This window comes from Oncorhynchus tshawytscha, linkage group LG10, assembly GCF_018296145.1.
Source record: "Oncorhynchus tshawytscha isolate Ot180627B linkage group LG10, Otsh_v2.0, whole genome shotgun sequence".
Taxonomy (NCBI): Eukaryota; Metazoa; Chordata; class Actinopteri; order Salmoniformes; family Salmonidae; genus Oncorhynchus; species Oncorhynchus tshawytscha.
The window spans coordinates 923,492-935,151 of record NC_056438.1 but is presented as its reverse complement, the minus strand read 5'-3'; the positions used below and the strand labels follow the sequence as shown (position 1 = coordinate 935,151).

The window sequence follows — 11,660 nt, the reverse complement described above, 5'->3', positions numbered from 1 at the left end:
ACCCTACAGCACCACCACCACCACCACCACCACCACCCTACAGCACCACCACCCTATAGCACCACCACCACCACCCTACAGCACCGCCACCACCACCCTACAGCACCGCCACCACCACCCTACAGCACCACCACCCTACAGCACCGCCACCCTACAGCACCGCCACCCTACAGCACCGCCACCACCACCCTACAGCACCGCCACCACCACCCTACAGCACCGCCACCACCACCCTACAGCACCGCCACCACCACCCTACAGCACCGCCACCACCACCCTACAGCACCGCCACCACCACCCTACAGCACTGCCACCACCACCCTACAGCACCGCCACCACCACCCTACAGCACCGCCACCACCACCCTACAGCACCGCCACCACCCTACAGCACCTCCACCCTACTTCAGGCTAAATTAATAAAATATCCTACAGGCTAAACAATGAAGGAATAATGTTGTGTCTTACCTGTCGTTATCAATGAAACACTGATGAACAGAATCCCAAAACACCAGACCGCCGAGGTCGGAAAAGTCTTCATTTCACGAACAAAACAAGTCTGACTCCAAGGTAAAGCTGTTTGTAACTGGTCAATAAAACTATTAGGAGTTTGGAAAAATAATCCAAAACAGTTGAAAGACTAATTTGTCAACGAACAGAATGTAACACGACGTCTGTTCCAGAAATAACGGAGGAAAAGGGTGGTGGAGTTTAACACTTTACTTTCACTTTCACTTACAGTGCTTCTAGTTGCATATCATCTCGCGATATCTAGCTCCATCTAGTGTTCTGATATGAACAATAACTTCATGTCATCTCGCGATATCTAGATCCATCAAGTGTTCTGATATGGACATTAACTTCCTGTCAAATGTCCTCAAACACATACGAGCACAAATGTGAATCGTGAAATGAATGTGACAACAACTAGGCAGTAGTAAATATTTCAACAAGTAACAATTTACGATGTGAAATGACCCAAGAACATTATCATATAAAATATATGTGATATTCACTTTCTGTTGTTGACTATCTAGACAGGTGTGAGCAGTATGGCAGAAATTACACTAATTGTATCAGAGAGAAAGGTAGAGTCACCATGCTGCGAAGTGGTAGGCCACACAAACTCACAGAAAGGGACCGTCGAGGGCTGAACGTGGCTTGTAAAAATCATCTGTCCTCAGTTCCGAGTTCCAGGGGTGGAAGTAACGAATTACTCACGTTCCTGTAATTGAGTAGCTTTCGGTGTACTTGTACTTTTTTTTTGTATTTTTCAAAAGCTGTACTTTGACATTTATTTAAGTACATTTTGAATGAAGTACTTAAGTACATTTTCAAAACCAACAATCTAGAAAAAGGATACACATCAACATGTTGTAAATATATTTTATCGCCATGAATGGCGTTTGTTGTGTAATGTAGCTAAGTGTTGCTACTATCCAGTTCCATTGCATTAAATCTGTAGCATAATGCTAACGTTAGCTAGCTCGTGTTGCTAGCTAGTTAGAAGCCTGAACAACATCTTTACACAGCTGCAGGAACTAATGAATGAACTTGTGAAGATAAAATAAATCAATAATTGTGGGATTTTTAGGTAAGTGCATTCTTTTGTTTTGCTTGCTTATTACCTAGCTATATCTGGTTGGATCACTGAGTATCCAATAATAGCCAGAAATCATGTTTGGTAAAACTATAGTTCTTATAACTGGGGAAAAGAAAACAATATTCCTCGACATCCGTATGTATTTGGACAGTGACATTATTCAAAACCTGCTGTAATTTCTAAATGGTTCATTTGATATGAATAAAACACCTTCTTATAGCTGACAGTCAGCACTTTCACCCCATTGTATCTTTTAAAATCCAATGACTACAGAGCCAAAACAAAAATGTTGTCATTGACCAAATAATTACAGATGACACTTTATGTGCTGGTTTAAGATCATTTGTATAAAACCAAACTGGTCAGGCTGTATACATTTTGCCCAGATTGATGTAACCATTTTGTCCACAGAGGAAACGTCCATTAAAGACTAACTGAGAATGCTGTTCATCGACTACAGCTCGGCATTTAACACCATAGTGCCCTCCAAGCTCGCCATCAAGCTCGAGACCCTGGGTCTCGACCCCGCCCTGTGCAACTGGGTACTGGACTTCCTGACGGGCCGCCCCCAGGTGGTGAGGTTAGGCAACAACATCTCCACCCCGCTGATCCTCAACACTGGGGCCCCACAAGGGTGCGTTCTGAGCCCTCTCCTGTACTCCTGTACTCCCTGTTCACCCACGACTGTGTGGCCACGCACGCCTCCAACTCAATCATCAAGTTTGCAGACGACACAACAGTGGTAGGCTTGATTACCAACAACGACGAGACGGCCTACAGGGAGGAGGTGAGGGCCCTCGGAGTGTGGTGTCAGGAAAATAACCTCACACTCAACGTCAACAAAACTAAGGAGATGATCGTGGACTTCAGGAAACAGCAGAAGGAACACCCCCCTATCCACATCGATGGAACAGTAGTGGAGAGGGTAGTAAGTTTTAAGTTCCTCATCACAGACAAACTGAATTGGTCCACTCACACAGACAGCATCGTGAAGAAGGCGCAGCAGCGCAGCAGGCTGAAGAAATTTGGCTTGTCACCAAAAGCACTCACAAACTTCTACAGATGCACAATCGAGAGCATCCTGTCGGGCTGTATCACCGCCTGGTACGGCAACTACTCCGCCCACAACCGTAAGGCTCTCCAGAGGGTAGTGAGGTCTGCACAACGCATCACCGGGGGCAAACTACCTGCCCTCCAGGACACCTACACCACCCGATGTCACAGGAAGGCCATAAAGATCATCAAGGACAACAACCACCTGAACCACTGCCTGTTCACCCCGCTATCATCCAGAATGCGAGGTCAGTACAGGTGCATCAAAGCTGGGACAAGGAGACTGAAAAACAGCTTCTATCTCAAGGCCATCAGACTGTTAAACAGCCACCACTAACATTGAGTGGCTGCTGCCAACACACTGTCAATGACACTGACTCAACTCCAGCCACTTTAATAATGGGAATTGATGGGAAATTATGTAAAATATATCACTAGCCACTTTAAACAATGCTACCTAATATAATGTTTACATACCCTACATTATTCATCTCATATGTATACGTATATACTGTACTCGATATCATCTACTGCATCTTTATGTAATACATGTATCACTAGCCACTTTAACTATGCCACTTTGTTTACATACTCATCTCAGGGTAGCCTAGTGGTTAGAGCGTTGGACTAGTAACCGTAAGGTTGCAAGTTCAAACCCCCGAGCTGACAAGGTACAAATCTGTCGTTGTGCCCCTGAACAGGCAGTTAACCCACTGTTCCTAGGCTGTCATTGAAAATAAGAATTTGTTCTTAACTGACTTGCCTAGTTAAATAAAGGTAAAATAAAAAAATAAAAAATAAATATGTATATACTGTACTCAATACCATCTACTGTATCTTGCCTACACTGCTCTGTACCATCACTCATTCATATATCTTTATGTACATATTCTTTATCCCCTTACACTTGTGTCTATAAGGTAGTAGTTTTGGAATTGTTAGTTAGATTACTTGTTGGTTATTACTGCATTGTCGGAACTAGAAGCACAAGCATTTCGCTACACTCGCATTAACATCTGCTAACCATGTGTATGTGACAAATAAAATGTTATTTTGATTTTCATTTGATTTGAACTACAATATGTTCACCTCCACAAACCAACCAAGGAACCACAGCAGACAGTGGATCAAACGTCAAAGCATTCAGTGTTTTTGGTGAGCAGAGCCAGGCAGTCGAGTCAGCAGACCGAGACTCTGAAGAGCCAGCAGAGCAGGTTGAATACCAAGACACCTATTCCATCCTGGAAAATGACAGTGGCAGAATATCAACTCCCTCAGCATCAACGGTGTGCATGTCACCTGCTGAGCCTCTTTGCAACAACAGATTCTGCGTTGGCAGAAACAAATAGGTTGCCCTGGTCATCTTTTGCCAAATGCCTTGTGGAATAAAACGGGGTTGTAGCGAATGAGAGGAAACTGATCTGTCCAAATCAAACACGTTGGAACTCAACTTACCTGGCACACGTATCATACAAGAGAAGAGCCATAAGAAATGTGTGTGAATAATTAAAAGTGAAAATGTGAGTAGCAATTCTTTGAATCAATGTAATATTTTCCTGTTACAGTTTATTGTCAATGAAATGTTATAATTCTAAGTGGTATTACATTTACCTTATCTTTAAGGCCCATCAGAAATGTCCTTCTTGAATGAGTACTGCAAAGTGCAAAAAGTGCAAATCAATCCCAGAACAACAGCAAAGGACCTTGTGAAGATGGTGGAGGAAACAGGAACAAAAGTATCTATATCCACAGTAAAACGAGTCCTATAGGGAAGCCACTGATCCAAAACCGGCATAAAAATCCCAACTGTGAAGCACGGGGGTGGCAGCATCATGTTGTGGGGGTGCTTTGCTGCAGGAGGGACTGGTGCACTTCACAAAATAGATGGCATCATGAGGGACGACAATTATGTGGATATATTGAAGCACCATCTCCAGACATCAGTCGTGAAGTTAAAGCTTGGTCACAAATGGATCTTCCAAATGGACAATGACCCCAAGCATACTTCCAAAGTTGGAAAAATGGCTTAAGGACATCAAAGTCAAGGTATAGGAGTGGCCATCACAAAGCCCTGACCTCAGAAAGCCCTGACCTCCTACTGAAAAAGTGTGTGCGAGCAAGGAGGCCTACAAACCTGACTCAGTTCCACCAGCTCTGTCAGGGGGAATGGGCCAAAATTCACCCAACTTATTGTGGGAAGCTTGTGGAAGGCCCGAAACGTTTGACCCAAGTTCAACAATGTAAAGGCAATGCTACCGAATACTAATTGGGTGTATGTAAACTTCTGACCCACTGGGAATGTGATGAAACTGAAATAAATCATTCTCTCTACTATTATTCTGACATTTCACATTCTTAAAATAAAGTGGTGATCCTAACTGACCTAAGACATCATTTTTTTACTAGCAGTACATGTCAGGAATTGTGAAAAAAATGAGTTTAAATGTATTTGGCTAAGGTGTTGTAACGTCCTCTTCATCTGAGGAGGAGAAGCAAGGATCGGACCAAAACACAGCGTGGTAAGTGTCCATATTGATTTATTCAAAAACAACAACTTGAACAAAATAATAAACGTGCATCAACAAAACAGTCCCGCGACAAACACTGACACGGAAGACAAACACCCACGAAACACTACCTAAGTATGATTCTCAATCAGAGACAACTAACGACACCTGCCTCTGATTGAGAACCATACTAGGCCGAACACAGAAACCAAAACATAGAAAAACAAACAGACTGCCCACCCAACTCACACCATATAAACAAAGACAAAACAAAGGAATAAAGGTCAGAACTACTTCAGTAACTATGTACAGACATCAACATTAGAGAATTTGTGGTCTGAATGTATTTGAACAACTCAAATCAATCTCAGTATCTGAGAATAACAAGTGTGGAAGTTGTTAGACCTATTGCAATGTCAGTAATATGATAATATTATATATATAATAATATTGCCACAGACAACAGAGCTGAAACACTGATATGTGAATGTTGTGTTTTTCCAATGTACAGGTTTTGCGTACCTGAAGAATCATCTTGACACAATCACACAGGACGAGCATCTAAGGCAGCATTCATCTGATGAAGAGGATTTCTTCTCATCACTGATAATCAAACGGTCAGAAAGTAAAGGGAAGCTGGATGTCCAACGAACAAAATAGATTTTTTTTTTCATACATATTTTGAGGTTGTCCCTCAAACTCAACACAGGCCTGCATCTGTCGCTTGTGAGCATCTTTTTAGCTGTGCAGGAATAACAAGTGTGGAAGTAACTGCAAACTCAATTAACTTTGCACATTTGTATGTCACTCTTCCCCCCCTGGCGCTCGAGGGCGCCAGGCTGCCCTGCATTACGCACTCCTGCCACCATCATTTACCTGCCTTCCCTCATCAGCGATATTGGACTCACCTGAACTCACTCAATCACCTGTTTATTTCCTCAGTTCCCACTGCAGCATTGAGTGTTATTTGCCTGTGTTACCCGCGTGCTGACGCTGTTCCTGTCTCGTTCCATATTAAATGTTTGACTCCCCTGCTTCGCATTAAAGTAACTTTTACTTGAGTAGAATTTTACACCCGAGTTCTAAACTGCCTCTGGAAGCAACTTCAACAAAATAACTGTTTGTCTGGAGCTTCATGAAATGGGTTTCCATGGAAGAAAAGTCGCACACAAGCCTAAGATCACCATGCGCAATGCGTCGGCTGGAGTGGTGTATTTGGACATTAGCCATTGGACACTGGAGCAGTGGAAACACGTTCTCCTGGAGTGATGAATCACACTTCACCTTCTGGCAGTCTGACAGACGAATCTGGGTTTAGCAGATGCCATTAGAATGCTACCTGCACCAATGTATAGTGCCAACTGTAAAGTTTGGTGGAGGAGGAATAATGGTCTGGGGCTGTTTTTCATGGTTCGGGCCCAGTTCCAGTGAAGGGAAATCTTAACTCTATGGCATACAATGACATTCTAGACGATTATTCTGTGCTTCCAACTTTGTGGCAACAGTTTGGGGAAGGCCCTTTCCTGTTTCCGCATGACAATACCCCCTTGCACAAAGCGAGGTCCATACAGAAATGGTTTGTTGAGATTGGTGTGGAAGAACTTGACTGGCCTGCACAGAGCCCTGACCTCTACCCCTATCGAACACCTTTGGGATGAATAAGAAGCCAACAGTGAACCAGGTCTAATCGCCCAACACCAGGGCCTGACCTCACTAATGCTCTTGTGGCTGAATGGAAGCAAGTCCCAGCAGCAATGTTCCAACATCTAATGGAAATCCTTCCCAGAAGAGTGGAGGCTGTTATAGCAGCAATGTTCCAACATCTAGTGGAAAGCCTTCCCAGAAGAGTGGAGGCTGTTATAGCAGCAATGTTCCTACATCTAGTGGAAAGCCTTCCCAGAAGAGTGGAGGCTGTTATAGCAGCAATGTTCCTACATCTAGTGGAAAGCCTTCCCAGAAGAGTGGAGGCTGTTATAGCAGCAATGTTCCTACATTTAGTGGAAAGCCTTCCCAGAAGAGTGGAGGCTGTTATAGCAGCAATGTTCCAACATCTAGTGGAAAGCCTTCCCAGAAGAGTGGAGGCTGTTATAGCAGCAATGTTCCAACATCTAGTGGAAAGCCTTCCCAGAAGAGTGGAGGCTGTTATAGCAGCAATGTTCCTACATCTAGTGGAAAGCCTTCCCAGAAGAGTGGAGGCTGTTATAGCAGCAATGTTCCAACATCTAGTGGAAAGCCTTCCCAGAAGAGTGGAGGCTGTTATAGCAGCAATGTTCCAACATCTAGTGGAAAGCCTTCCCAGAAGAGTGGAGGCTGTTATAGCAGCAATGTTCCTACATCTAGTGGAAAGCCTTCCCAGAAGAGTGGAGGCTGTTATAGCAGCAATGTTCCTACATCTAGTGGAAAGCCTTCCCAGAAGAGTGGAGGCTGTTATAGCAGCAATGTTCCTACATTTAGTGGAAAGCCTTCCCAGAAGAGTGGAGGCTGTTATAGCAGCAATGTTCCAACATCTAGTGGAAAGCCTTCCCAGAAGAGTGGAGGCTGTTATAGCAGCAATGTTCCAACATCTAGTGGAAAGCCTTCCCAGAAGAGTGGAGGCTGTTATAGCAGCAATGTTCCTACATCTAGTGGAAAGCCTTCCCAGAAGAGTGGAGGCTGTTATAGCAGCAATGTTCCTACATCTAGTGGAAAGCCTTCCCAGAAGAGTGGAGGCTGTTATAGCAGCAATGTTCCAACATCTAGTGGAAAGCCTTCCCAGAAGAGTGGGGGCTGTTATAGCAGCAATGTTCCAACATCTAGTGGAAAGCCTTCCCAGAATAGTGGAGGCTGTTATAGCAGCAATGTTCCAACATCTAGTGGAAAGCCTTCCCAGAATAGTGGAGGCTGTTATAGCAGCAATGTTCCAACATCTAGTGGAAAGCCTTCCCAGAAGAGTGGAGGCTGTTATAGCAGCAATGTTCCAACATCTAGTGGAAAGCCTTCCCAGAATAGTGGAGGCTGTTATAGCAGCAATGTTCCAACATCTAGTGGAAAGCCTTCCCAGAAGAGTGGAGGCTGTTATAGCAGCAATGTTCCAACATCTAGTGGAAAGCCTTCCCAGAATAGTGGAGGCTGTTATAGCAGCAATGTTCCAACATCTAGTGGAAAGCCTTCCCAGAATAGTGGAGGCTGTTATAGCAGCAATGTTCCAACATCTAGTGGAAAGTCTTCCCAGAAGAGTGGAGGCTGTTATAGCAGCAATGTTCCAACATCTAGTGGAAAGCCTTCCCAGAATAGTGGAGGCTGTTATAGCAGCAATGTTCCAACATCTAGTGGAAAGCCTTCCCAGAATAGTGGAGGCTGTTATAGCAGCAATGTTCCAACATCTAGTGGAAAGCCTTCCCAGAATAGTGGAGGCTGTTATAGCAGCAAGTTCCAACATCTAGTGGAAAGCCTTCCCAGAATAGTGGAGGCTGTTATAGCAGCAATGTTCCAACATCTAGTGGAAAGCCTTCCCAGAAGAGTGGAGGCTGTTATAGCAGCAATGTTCCAACATCTAGTGGAAAGCCTTCCCAGAATAGTGGAGGCTGTTATAGCAGCAATGTTCCAACATCTAGTGGAAAGCCTTCCCAGAATAGTGGAGGCTGTTATAGCAGCAATGTTCCAACATCTAGTGGAAAGCCTTCCCAGAATAGTGGAGGCTGTTATAGCAGCAAAGGGGGACAAACTCCATATTAATGCCCATGATTTTGGAATGAGATGTTCAATGAGCAGGTGTCCACATACTTTGATCATGTAATGAATGCCCAAGACCCTGTGGGTTGTAGAGGCAACCTGGAATGGAGCATTTAGAAGATACTTAAGGCCCTGGGGGCTGTAGGGGGAAACTGGATTAAAACAGAGTGGTTGTGACGTCATTCAGAACAGATTAAAAAAACAGGCTACATGATTGAGGAAAGTAATTTATCTAACTCCATATGCTACAAAGACAAAAGCTAAATCTTAGCTAGATGATTAAATGAAAAAGAATGGTTTTGCACAAAACAACCACAATAAAACAATAGGCCTACATTAGTTTCACGTTTAAATAAAACCAAATAATGATGTACTACTGTAGAGACCAAAATTGGAAAATATAGTAAATAATTATAAAAGTGTATTCTCCTCTCCTGTATGTTTTCTATCTCTGTAACATGTAACGGTATAACATTATACTGAACCTGTAACAATAATGCCTGAACCACAACACCTATCAGTTGATCTGTATAGACATGAGATGTGAAGGCATTTACAATGTATCAACCATAATGCTATACAGTATATGACCAGTATATGACTGATGTTAAAGGACAGATGCTGAATGAATAATACAACACACATTATATTAAAACACATTCCAATCAGAATAATACATGTATCAGTTAATAGATCACATTTGATCAAATGCCACTATTGTTCCAGCAGGTGGAGCTACAATGTAACAACATACAGCATTGTGACTCACAGTTCTACATTAGAATTCCATGAGTTCCATTCTGATGGTTGTTATGGTGATCAGGTGATCTCAGCCTCACTTTTCTTCAACACGATCACCTGTTCAACACAGAAGTAGTTCATCAGTGTGGCTATGTATTTACTTATCCAATACAGAACCACTAAGAAATGTAAATCATATCAGATGATTTACTAGTCAATACTGTGCTACTTAGAATCCTATCAAATTACTTCCAATGGGGCTCCTGCTTATTTCCAGCTCTCCCATACAGTGGGGCAAAAAAGTATTTAGTCAGCCACCAATTGTGCAAGTTCTCCCACTTAAAAAGATGAGAGAGGCCTGTAATTTTCATGGAAAATAAGTATTTGGTCACCTACAAACAAGCAAGATTTCTGGCTCTCACAGACCTGTAACTTCTTCTTTAAGAGGCTCCTCTGTCCTCCACTCGTTACCTGTATTAATGGCACCTGTTTGAACTTGTTATCAGTATAAAAGACATCTGTCCACAACCTCAAACAGTCGCACTCCAAACTCCACTATAGCCAAGACCAAAGAGCTGTCAAAGGACACCAGAAACAAAATTGTTGTCATGACTTTTGCCGAAGTCGTTGCCTCTCCTTGTTCGGGCGGTGCTCGGCGTTCGACGTCACTGGTCTTCTAGCCATCATTGATCCATTTTTCATTTTCCATTGGTTTTGTCTTGTCTTCCCACACACCTGTTTTCATTCCCATTCATTACCTGTTGTGTATTTAACCCTCTGTTTCCCCTCATGTCTTTGTCAGAGATTGTTTATTGTCAATGTAGTGTTTTTTGTATAGGTGCGCGACGGGTCTTTGTACCCATATTTGTTTATATTAATTTTTCTATTTAGTGTTATGGAGCATGTTAATTGGACATTTATTAAAATACTCAATTTTACACTCTACCTGACAGAATCTCTGACCAATATATATGAAGTCAGCAGGAGAGGACACTACGCTCATGGAGGTGGAGGAACGCGTTCGGGAACAAGCGGAGGAGATTGACTGTTTAAGCTCCGTCATGGATCGCATTGTCCAGAATATGGATCGCTGGGAGAGACAGGGAGTTTCTCCAGCACCACCACCACCACCACAACCGGAATCTCCCTTGAACGCTTTTTCCCCGGAACCGAAGATCCATTTATCCCTACCCACGGGAACAACGGAGATACTGCCGGCTGCCAGGGTGTCCTCCTTAAGCTGAACTTGTATCTGGCCATGGTCTCCCCAGTACCATCTGACCGTGAGAAGAGTTACGCCCTCGTCTCATGCCTCACCGGGAAAGCCCTGGAATGGGCCAGCGCTGTGTGTAGAAAGGAGGATGCGGCGTTGGACCATTTGAGGAGTTCACCCGCCAATTCCGGATAGTATTCGATCATCCACCTGAAGGCAAAGCAGCGGGGGAGCTCCTCTATCATCTGACGCAGGAGACGAGGAGTGCACAGGAGTTTGCTTTGGAGTTTAGGACCTTGGCTGCCGGCGCTGGATGGAGTGACAGGGCCCTGATCGACCATTACCGTTGTAGTCTACGCGAGGACGTCCGTCGGGAGCTGGCCTGTAGAGACACCACCCTCACCTTCGACCAGCTAGTGGACATGTCCATCAGGCTGGACAACATGCTGGCTTCTCGTGGACGTCTAGATCGGGGTCTGGTTGTTCCATCCTCCTGCACCCTCTCTCCCGAACCTATGGAATTGGGAGGGATGGTGCACAGGGAGACCGGAGGGGGTTCCCGCTCGAGCACCATTCATGGTCGCAGAGGGCACACTGCTGGTTGGTGCCGGGTTGGTTCCTCTGGGAATAGATAAGGCAGGCAGGGCATTCTGGCATCACCCCAGGTGAGTAGGCACCATTCTCATCCAGAGCCCTCTGTTGCACTAATGTTTGTCTCGGTCTCAAGGAGAAGATTAGTCTTTTCCTTATTGATTGTCCTGCGTATTCTGTGGTGATAGGCCTACCCTGGTTAGCTTGCCATAACCCCACTGTTTCTTGGCCACAGAGGGCTG

General features: G+C 44.2%; 1 protein-coding gene and 1 pseudogene across 1 annotated transcript in view; both read right to left on the bottom strand.

Annotated features, from left to right (window-relative positions):
- LOC121847552 (probable ATP-dependent RNA helicase ddx17) overlaps positions 1-11,660 on the bottom strand; it is a 269,776-nt gene that overhangs the window by 134,628 nt on the left and 123,488 nt on the right. The window lies entirely within an intron of this gene.
- Positions 9,088-11,660, bottom strand: part of LOC112239428 — a 35,764-nt pseudogene continuing 33,191 nt past the window's right edge.